This window comes from Lynx canadensis, chromosome F1 (genome assembly GCF_007474595.2).
Source record: "Lynx canadensis isolate LIC74 chromosome F1, mLynCan4.pri.v2, whole genome shotgun sequence".
NCBI classification, from domain to species: Eukaryota; Metazoa; Chordata; class Mammalia; order Carnivora; family Felidae; genus Lynx; species Lynx canadensis.
Genome location: NC_044319.2, coordinates 2168922 through 2179069, shown reverse-complemented (window position 1 = coordinate 2179069; position 10148 = coordinate 2168922). Strand labels below are relative to the sequence as shown.

The 10148-nt window shown below is 61.1% G+C and overlaps 1 long non-coding RNA gene across 1 annotated transcript; it reads right to left on the bottom strand.

Annotated features, from left to right (window-relative positions):
* Positions 1-9016: 9016 nt before the first annotated feature.
* LOC115504782 lies at positions 9017-9402 on the bottom strand. Its single transcript, XR_003965814.1, has 2 exons — positions 9236-9402; positions 9017-9106 (listed from the first exon to the last, which is right to left on the bottom strand). It is a non-coding gene; the product is annotated as an uncharacterized LOC115504782 (long non-coding RNA).
* Between the last annotated feature and the right edge of the window lie 746 nt (positions 9403-10148).

Genomic DNA, 10148 nt, shown 5'->3' with positions numbered 1-10148 from the left:
CCAGCCACCCTCCTGCCTGAGTCTGCTTGTGGGCACTAAAAGAAACAAACCCAAACCTGGCCTCTTAGAATTTTGAAAATGGGGGGTGGGGGCGACTGGTCAGTACAGGGGCCTCTGGGGGTGGGGGGCGGGGTGGGGGGAGGGAGGCTTTCCTCTTATATACTCTTTCTGTACTTTTTTTTTTAAGTTTCTAAGACAAAAACAAAAAACAAAAACGTGTTGCCGTCCTCTGACTCCGCCCCTTCCTGGGCTACCAGGCCCCCAGTGGCCCTCTCCTCTCCCCTCGGGGTGCCCTCAGCCTGGGATGCTGGCGCCTTCCTACATCTCACGCCCAGCACGGGGCTCTGAGGCCTGTGTCTTGCTGCCCCAATTAAGGAGGGGGGGGAGGTTCCAGCGTCCACACCGCCTTCCTATGGGGAGCGATCCCCCTCGTGTGAGTCGCCAGGGGTGACAGGGTCCAGCTACCCTTTCACCCCCCTGGGGGGAGCTGGGGCGCAGAACCCAGACCCAGGGGGCGCACCGAGAGCTCCCCCTGGAGCCAGCGAGGCGGAGATGCAGGGACATGTGCCACCCGTCCCCCGACCAATAACTCTTCTGCTGAAGGTCGCCAGGGTTGGTCGTGATCGCCGGCCACCTCCCTGTGGGGCCGAGGCACCTTTCAGGGGTTCCTTCCAAGTGCCACAGGTGTGAGGGACACCTGATCGGAGCAGCGACCTGTAGTCTGCGGAGCGAGGGGCTGCGGCCTAGCAAGAAGGGTCAGGACCCAGGTGTTGGGGGTGGGGGGGGGTGGCCTTATGAAGGCAGTTTCCACAACCACAGGAGGCGATATGGCCGGGTTTTCAAAGTAGTTGAGGACCTAAGAGGCTTGGTGAGTTGTCACTTGGGAGCCTCATCCTGATAGGACCGACCGCGGTCGCCCTCAGCACGTCGCAGGAAGGAGCCGGAGAGAAGAGCCGCCGGGCCCACGTTGGCTGCTGCCGTGCTGTCCCTAGGTCCGCAGTAAGCTGCCACTTCCACGAGCCGTGAGCTTAGTACCCTTTCACCCAGGCTCGGCCCCGCTCCGCCCCGAGGGCCACCTCACAGGTGCCCTTTCTACCCTGTGGGACCCTCGGCCTTATTCCCTCCCCCCCCCCCCATTCCCCCAATACCTTGCCAACCTGCAGCCTCTGCTCCTCCAAGCGGTTCCCCCCCACCCCTCCCAGAAAGGCCCCGGGTACCTGCCAGGTTCAGGCCCCGGCCCCCACCCCCACCCCCCTTCCAGTCCTCTGCGCTCGGCCACCCCCGCCACCACGCGTGCGGGTCCCGGGGCGGTGCTTGCAGTGCCCCGCTGTGACTCCCTGCTCGTCCCGCCGGAGGGCCCGCCCCGCCCCCGCCCGGCAGCAACGAGGAGCGGAACGCAGGCCCGGGCGCCTCCCGCTGCGTCCGCAAAGGAAGGCGGTTCTTAGGACGCGGAGGGGCCCGGGGTCTGTCCCGGAGCTCGGGGCCCGGCCGCGCTGGGGGACCCGCGGCGGACGGCGCCCGCAGGGGAGGAGTCGCGCGGCGGCGGACAAAGGCGGCGCGGGCCGGTGGGCGGGGCTTGACGTCACGGGCCGGCGCCCCGCCCCCCCGGGGTGGGCCCCGCGCGGCCACAACAATAGGCGAGGGGGCCGCTCGCCGCCGCTCCCCGCTCTCGCTCTTCCGCGCCGGCTGGGCGGCTGGGGCTTTGCAGACCGCGGGGCCCTAGCGATCTCCTCGATTTTACAGAAATTCGCTTTCGGCGCCGACGTGCTTCTTTTAAAAAGGAAACGCGAACGCGAGGCGGTACCCGGCCGCTGTCGCCCCCGTCCGGCTGCCGGCCGGGGGACTCCGGGCGGCCGGCTTCCGCGCGCGGCGGCCACCGGAGGGCGCCTCGGCGCCGTCGCCCTCTCCCCGGAGCACACTCTGCCTGGGATCCAGACCCGGGCCACCCGTCGGAGAACCCAGCTGGGTCACTGTGTGACCTCAGGGCAGGTGCTGGCCCTCCCTGTGCCAAGGTTTCCCGTCTGTCTCTAACTTGGGCGATTGAAGGTCCCCCGGACCCCACCCTGGCGGCCCCTTGTGTGGCCCTTCCCCGAGCAGGCATAGACCGGGCGCTGCGTTGGGCAGACCTTCCCTTAAGTACCCGGGGCAGGAGACCAGCCTCCCTGGTTAAGGTGGACGGAGGGCTGTTGGGAGGAAAATGTTCACCCTTCCAAGTTCCTTCTGGCCGCTCTACGAACGACACTGACACGAGACAGACTAACAGGAACACACCGAATTTAATCTCGTACCTCCCGGAACCCCACACACGAGAGGTTCAAAGAGGTTGGGTGAGACATTTGCCATCTGGCGCTAAGAAATGGTGATGGTGTTGGGTAAGATGTTTGCCCGGCCACACAGGCGGGCCACTCGCATATAATCTCTCTCTGGTCACAACTCTTCATTCTGGGCAGGACGATTTTCATTCTAGAACGTTAAGGGAGGGGCACAAGTGTCTCTTGAGTCGGCTACGCCTTCATGGCCTTCACCTCAAATAGCCCACAGAGGGGCACATTCTGGGGAGACTTGCTCTGAACCCCTTCGGGGCCAAGGGCAGGTATGCGATGGGGAGCCGGCTCGGGGCTGGTCAGTAGGTACCAGTTTCCTCCTGGTCCCTCTGTCCTTTCCAGAAGGCAGTCAGGATCCTGGCCCACTTAGCTCGGGGCTACTAAAGCTGGGTCTCGTCCTGCCTCAGTTTCCCCTTCTACACCCCCACTCCCTAGGACAGATTCTTTGGCCACTCTATATGCCCCAGCTGGAAGCGATCTGGAGACCATCTGGGGAGCATTCTCACTGGCCAGCTGGCCTAGGTGTGCTGGTCAGGACCTCCAGCCCTGCCTGGAGTGGGTGCTGCTTGTGGGGACCCCCACTCCTTCCCTGCTCCCCACCACCCCAGTCCAGACAAGACTCCAGGATGGAGGAGACGGCATCTTGGGCTCGAGGACTCCATGTGGGGTGTGGGCCCTCTGGCAAGGAGAGACTCCAGCGTGGGGGTGGCCACTCTGCCCTTCCCTGGGCCATTCGGTGCTGGGCAGGACCCGTCCATTAGTAGATGTCACTGCCAGTTCGCTGCGTTGAAGTCCCCTGCACTTTGTGAATTTTTCCCGAGTCCGAAGAGGCGGCCTCCCGGGCTGCGGGAGGAGGCCGAGGCCAGGGAGGCCGGTCTTTGGCGGGGCCCTCCTGACACCCGTCTGGATTGTTAAGCCCCCTCCCCAGCAGCCTTGCGCCTCCTCTGGGGGTGACGCCCTACCTGCCCTGGCCGGAGGGTGAGGGCCACCTGGGGCCACCTGCTTGCCTTCCGCACAGTCCCCCACTGTCCCGGACCCTTGCGACGTGGGAGGCTTTAGAGGCCGTTCAGGAGAGAGGGGCCCCGTCCCGTGGGCGGCAGGTGCAGAAGGCCCCGGTGCTGCAGATCTCATTCGTCCTATTTTGTTTGTTCTTCGTGTATTTGTCCTGCCCGCACTTCCTGACCCTTCCTCTGAATCAGGCTCTCCCGAGGAGCTGGGGGTTCCCGGAGAGCACTCCTTACTTCCTAGTACTGGGGCAAAGGAGTCTGATTTCATTGCTTACGAGCTGTGTGGCCTGGGCCAAGTCCCTCGGCCTCTCTGAGACCAGGGGTGCCTTGCCCAGAGATCTCCACCGCCAGGGTTGGCCAAAAGGCTGCGAGAGGTTCCCCGTGGAACTTTCTCTGGCCACGGCAGGATAGCCTGGGGCTCGGGGCTGTGCACGTAGCCTGGACCCTCCTCCCTGAAGCCCCTTGGGCTTTCTTCCTTCCATATTCCCACATGTCCCCCGCCTCCTGGAGGCAGGACTGGTTATCCACTGACTGAATAGCCACGGCCCTTTGGGACCCCTGTCTGGGCTAGGGACAGATGTCCCATGAGGACAGCAAGAGCGGCAGAGTCAGGAGGCCTTGTCCCGCCTGGCTCAGCCCCGAGGGCCCTCTTCCCTTCGGCCTCACCCGTGCCCCCCCCCCCCCCCAACCAGGGCCTGCTCGGGCAGGTACCAAGCCCCTCGGTCTCCCTGCCTGCAGTCAGCAGGAGGACATTTGCTTCATCCCGACCCATCACCTCCTCCTTCAGACTCCCTCCTGCTTCCCAAAATGGGCCTTTCACTCCTCCTCCTACCCACCAAAGCAGGTGCCCGGCTTCAGAAGCCTCCTCGTCCTCCCTCCCCCTCCTCCCTTCCCCCTCCTCCCTTCCTGAACACAGCGCACAGCAGCCCAAGGTCGGAGGGGTGACAGATGTCACAGAGCATCGCCCTCCCCCTCGGCCGTCCTAATTGATCCCCAGCGGAGCCTGCAGAGGTGCGGGGCCTGGCTGATGGGCTCGGCTCCCTCACAGTCGTCATCGTTACCGTCCGTGTCGAGGGGGGGGGCTCCTTGAATGAACCTCCCCGCTGATGGCAGACACTGCCCCTCAGGAAGTGATATCGCCCCCCCCGGAACGGGATCACCTGACGGGGGAGAATCCCCCCCGACTCGGACCCACGCCCCCAAGGATACCAGCCCTCGCATCATCCAGGGTACGTCTGGCAAGAGGGGGCCTCTCTCCCAGGGACGGGGGTCACCCTCGGGAGCTGCCTGGAGGTGGGGGTCAGAGACACCCAGAGTGGGACGCTTTCCTGATAGGCCGGGTCCCCGAGCAGCCCGAGGGAGGGTGAGTGGGGCTCAGCAGAAATCCGAGCCCAGAAAGGAGAGGCGCTTTTGTGATCATGGGGGAGACAAGGCGCACGTGAGGCCACCGGCACCCGTCCCCGGGGCCCAGGCGGAGCCGTGACGCCCAGAGGGAAGGGAGCGTCATGCAGTGTCCCGGTCCAGGCCCACGGAGCCTGATGCTGGGGCCCGGGCAGCTGACGGTCGTGCTGTTCCAGGAAGAGACACGGCCAGCGTGGGGTGGGCTGGGACACAAGGGCCTAGCTCTCCAGTCCCGGGACCTGGTTGTGGCTTTCCCCCTCAATTCGGGGGCCCCCCGGTGTCCCCCGGCCGCTCTCCCAGCTCCGTCTCTCCGGGTTCATTGTCACATGTGCCCTGGTCCGGGACACCTCCTCCCTCCTGCCACGTCAGCACGTCAGTCTCCCCCCGGGCCCTCTGGCCTTGGCCGTGATCGCCATCTGCACCCCTCAAGCCAGGGCCTCTGTTGCCTCGTGGGGTCTTGTCCTCGTGACGCATCCAGATGGGGGCATCGCGAGGGCAAAGGCCTCACCGCCCGCCCCGGTGCCTCACATCCTGAGAGCGGGCCCCACGAGCCCCCCAGGGCTTTGGGGTCCTGCACACTAAAGTTAAGGCCTGGATCGGCCCTGTGATGGCGTTAAAACGTGCCCTCGATTCCTCGGCACGACTCCCTTCCAGGGATGGGGCACAGTCCCCTCCCGTGGGGTGCGAGCTGGACCTCGCCTGGTGACTCCCGTAGAGGGAACAGGAGGTGGCGGTCATGACAGGTGACGTCCGAGCCTGGGTCACAAAGGGTGTCGCGGCCTCCGCGTGCCTCCCTCTCGCTGGCCTTGCTCGCTCTGGGGGAAGGAGCCAGCGTGTCGTGAGGCCCTTTGAGCCACCTTCGGAGAGGCCCCTGGTGAGGGGCTGAGGCTCCCGCCAACAGGCCGCACTAACTCGCCAGCCGCGGGAGTGAGCGGCCTTGGGGGTGAAGCCTCCGGCCCCGGTCAAGCCTTCAGATGACTGTAGCTCGGGCTCCTCTCCTGGCGACAGCCTCCCGAGAGACCCGGAGCCAGAAACAGCCAGACCTGAACTCCCACATACAATGTGAGGCATAAGCAAGATGTATTGGGGTTTTTTTTAGTTTTGTTGTTGTTGTTGTTTATTTTGAGAGACAGAGTGAGTGGGGGAGGGTCAGAGAGAGAGAGAGAGAGAGAGAGAGAGAGAGAGGCTTCATACTATCAGTGTGGAGCCGGACGTGGCACTTGAACTCACAAACCACGCGATCATGACCTGAACTGAAATCAAGAGTCAGACGCTTACCTGACGGAGCCCCCCCAGGCGCCCCAAGATGTGTTGTTTTTAAGTCACTTGAGTCTTAGGGTAATTTGTTACCCAGCAGTAGGTAACCAATAAAACTCCTTAAAAGCTGAATGTCCTTTGGGAAGTCACCTGAGTTTTCTGAGCCTCAGTTTCCCCTGAGTTAAAATGTTAAACGGTGTTGGTCCCTTGATTGCCCACCCCTCCCACGAACACACGCTGGGTCCTTGAAGGGCAAGGCCTCCCTCTGGTCAAGGCGGTCCTGCCTGCACGGTGGCCGCATCACCCCGGTGGCAGGGACACATTTGCCGTGTGGCTGGGAGCTGGAACCTTCCGCCGGGCATGCCGAGCTGGGTGGGCCTCCACAGACCGGGCTGGCGTGCGGGGCCCCGGGGATGGAGGGGGCTTGGCCCTCGGTACCTTTTGGATCCTTTCCAATTCTGAACCATGTGACCGTGTCATCTACACAAGTAAATAAGTGAGTCAAATTCGTATCAAGAGTGAGGCGTGCAAAATCACAACAGTCACATACTGTTCAAAACAAAACAAGAAGGGGCTCCTGGGGTTGAGGCCCGTGGGTCGAGCGTCCGACTCTTGATTTGGGCTCAGGTCACGATCTCACGGTTCGTGAGTTCGCGCCCCGTGTCGGGATCGGTGCTGACAGGTGGGAGCCTGGAGCCTGCTTCGCATTCTGTGTCTCCCTCCCTCGGCCCCTCCCCCACTCACATTCTCACGCGTGTTCTCTCTCTCAAAATAAATTTTAAAAAGAAAAGACAAAACTGAGCAGAGAGCAGGAGCCACACTCCACAGGATTCTTCCTATCAAGCCAATGAACGCCCCAAATCCAACAATGACCATGGCAAGGGGAGGGCCCGGAGCCCAGACCTGGTACCATGTATTATCTAAAATGTCCACTGGGGGGCGCCTGGGTGGCTCACTCGGTTGAGCGTCCAGCTCTTGGTTTGGGCTCAGGGCATAATCTCACAGTTCGTGGGTTCGAGCCCCGCTTGGGGCTCTGCACTTGATAGCGTGGATTCTGCTTGGGATTCTCTCTCTCTCTCTCTCTCTCTCTCTCTCTCTCTGCTCCTCCCCCACTGCGCTGTCTCTGTCTCAAAATAAATAAACTGAAAATGTCCATTTGTAGGACCGCCTGGGTGGCTCAGTTAGTTAAGTGCCCAACTCTCGATTTTGGGTCAGGTCATGATCTCACCGCTCGTGGGTTCAAACCCCGTCATCAGGCTCCGCAATGACAGTGCAGACAGAGCCTGCTTGGGATTCTCTCTCTCTCTGCCCCCCACCCCCCACTTGCGCTCAAGCTCTCCCTCTTTCTCTCTCTCAAAAGAAATAAACTTTAAAATGTCCGTTTGTAAAAAAAAAAAAAAATATTCGTAACATGACAGAAAATAAAATGTCCATTTCTCAATAGAAAAAAAAAAAAAAAGTGTGAGACGTGCAAAGAAACAGGCAAGTTTGACCCGTATTCTGAATAAAGGGAGGGAGTAGAAACTCACTGAGGGACCCAGGTGTTGGACTTTGTCCCTCTCCTTCTCTCCCTTGCCCAGTGCCAACTTGGCTGTCCACCTTAGGGGACCAGGGATTGGGAAGGCTATAATGACACGCCAGGTGGAAATTACCTCCTTGGATGAGGATCAGTCCCCAGAAAAATAGACTGGCTCATCGACTCCAGTCCAAGTCGTATATAAAAAAAAAAAAAAAAAAAAAAAGGCATTTTAAGAATTTATTTGAGCAAAAATCGTTTGGCCTGGCCCAGCACCAAGCAGGAAGTGGTGAGGAGGGCTCGGCCAGGAGCCAGGGGCAGGACTTAAATAGAGAAAGTGCAGAGCAGAGAAAGGAAATGGTGCACTTGGCCATGGCCTAAAGCCCCCCCCGCTTTGTGATCCTGTCTCCCACTTGGATATTGGGACCTTGAGGCATTTACAGACTAGGATTTTGGTTTGCTCAGGTGGGCCCCCAGGGGATTGCCGCCACATCAGTCTCGTGGCCTCCTTGTTGAACAGTGGATACCCCAAAGGTGTCTGTCCTCTTTGCGTCAGTGGGAGGGGGAAACACAACACCCCAAAATACGCCACCTCCCTCCGGTCAGTGGGTTATTTAGAGCCCAAGGCAATCAGAACCCAGCAACCCAAGAAAAACGTTTACCCTGGGGCCGCTGGGGCGGCTCAGTCGGTTAAGCGTCCGACTTGGGCTCAGGTCACCATCTAGAGGTTCGTGAGTTCGAGCCCCACGTCGGGCTCTGTGCCGACAGCTTGGAGCCTGCAGCCGCCTTCGGATTGTGTCTCCTTCGCTCTCTGCCCCTCCCCCACTTGTGCCCTCTCTCAAAAATAAATAAATGTAAAAAAAAAAATTTTTTTTTTTTTTTAAATAAACCGCGCTCCAAGAAATGGCTGTCGGGGCTCCCTTCTTTCCTTCCCTCAGTCCCTCTGACTCTGTTCTTGCCCATGGTCACGTCTGGGCTGTGCGGCCACAGGACAAGGGCGGGAGCCCCGCGCCGCTCAGGGTGGGCCCTGTGCGACTGGCAGCTCCAGACTTACAAGGAGAAGACAAAAGAACCAGGGACAAGAAAAGTAAAAGGTATTGAAATAGGCTCAGCTACTTTGGGGTTTTCCTTTGTATTTATTTTTAGCAAGGATTGTGTGCCTAACTCTGCATTAAAATAGCTGATGCTACCAAAAGTGAAGGCAGCTGGTGGGCCCGGGCCACCCAAGTGGGGAGTGGGCATTTGTGTCGCGGACCCCCCTCCCCCCACCCCCACGGACCGCTCTGGTAGCACGAATGCAAACAGAAGCAGGGCCCTTTGGGTCCAGCTCAGGGCAGCGGGGGAAGCTCCCGGAGGCAGCCATGCTTGAGGACTTGAGCTTCCAGAAAGCCTCCTCAGCTGACTGCAGCCAGCAGAGGGCTGAGATTCCCCCCACCGATCACCAAGCCCGGTGTCCCAGGGAGACAGATGCGACAGCCGGCTCTCCGTGCTCCATCAGGGGGCTTTAAGTATTGTTCCTGCGAGGGCGCGTCGGGGAGGACTTTCTGGCTGGCAGGTCCCACCTGAAAATGCCCGGATGTGTTCCATCCTCCTCCGGCCACCTGGGAGACACACGGGTGGCTGAGGAGGGGGGGAGGGGGAGGGGACCCTGGCGACGAGAGTAAGAAGGCTCGCGAGCCAAACTTCCTTTGGCCCAAGTTTCCAAGTGTGGCCCTGGAGTGGTGACCCACCTCCACGCGGAGCTGGACAGAGTCCCTGAGCAGGTGGGGGCCGATACCCCGGAGCGGAAAGGTTGCCCTTGTGTCCACGGCTGCCTTCACAATACTGGGGAAGAGAGGGACGCCTGGGGAGCTCAGTCGGTTAAGGCTCCGACTTTGGCTCAGGTCATGGTCTCATGGGTTCGAGCCCCGCGTGGGGTCTGTGCTGACAGCTCAGAGCCCGGAGCCTGCTTCGGATCCTGTGTCTCCCTCTCTCTCTGTTCCTCCCCTGCTGACGCTCTGTCTCTCAAAGGCGAATAAACGTTTAAAAAAGAAAGAAAGAAAATACTGGGGAAGAGACAGTGCCATGTGGCTGTGCGTGTCCCTTAGCATTTGTCAGGAACCCACGACTCCAGAGGCAGCTGTCAACCGCTTCCGATCTCGTCTACACATGCACCTGAGGGATGTTAGGAACAAATTTTCTTTGGCGAAGTGATTGATGCGCCGGGGGGCGGGGAGGTGATGGGCGCCGCGCAGGCCTCTCTGCGGCGCCCGAAGGGGATCGACGACACCCGGCAGGCTCCCAGGTGCCGCGCGCGGGCCGGCAGCTTCCCGCGGTGCCCCTTTGGGGGCCGATTCCGTTGGCCGCTACGACAGGATCAATCCTGTTACGCCTGCTTCCAAGGGACCGCGTCCCGCGAGACACGTGTCAGAAACCTGGGCCCTCGCTTGGGCGGCGGCGCCGTGACCTCAGACAGCGTGCCGAACTTCTCTGAGCTCCATTGTCCCCCTCTGCAGACTGGAGCTGACGCTGAACTTGCAAGGTGGCGGCGAGAAGCACGCAAGTTTCAAAGGTCAAGCGGCTGCCGCAGCGTCCTCCCGCCCCGTGGCTGCACCAAGGTCGCGGCGGGCGTCCGGACCTCGGGGCCTCCAGGTCGCCCCCGCC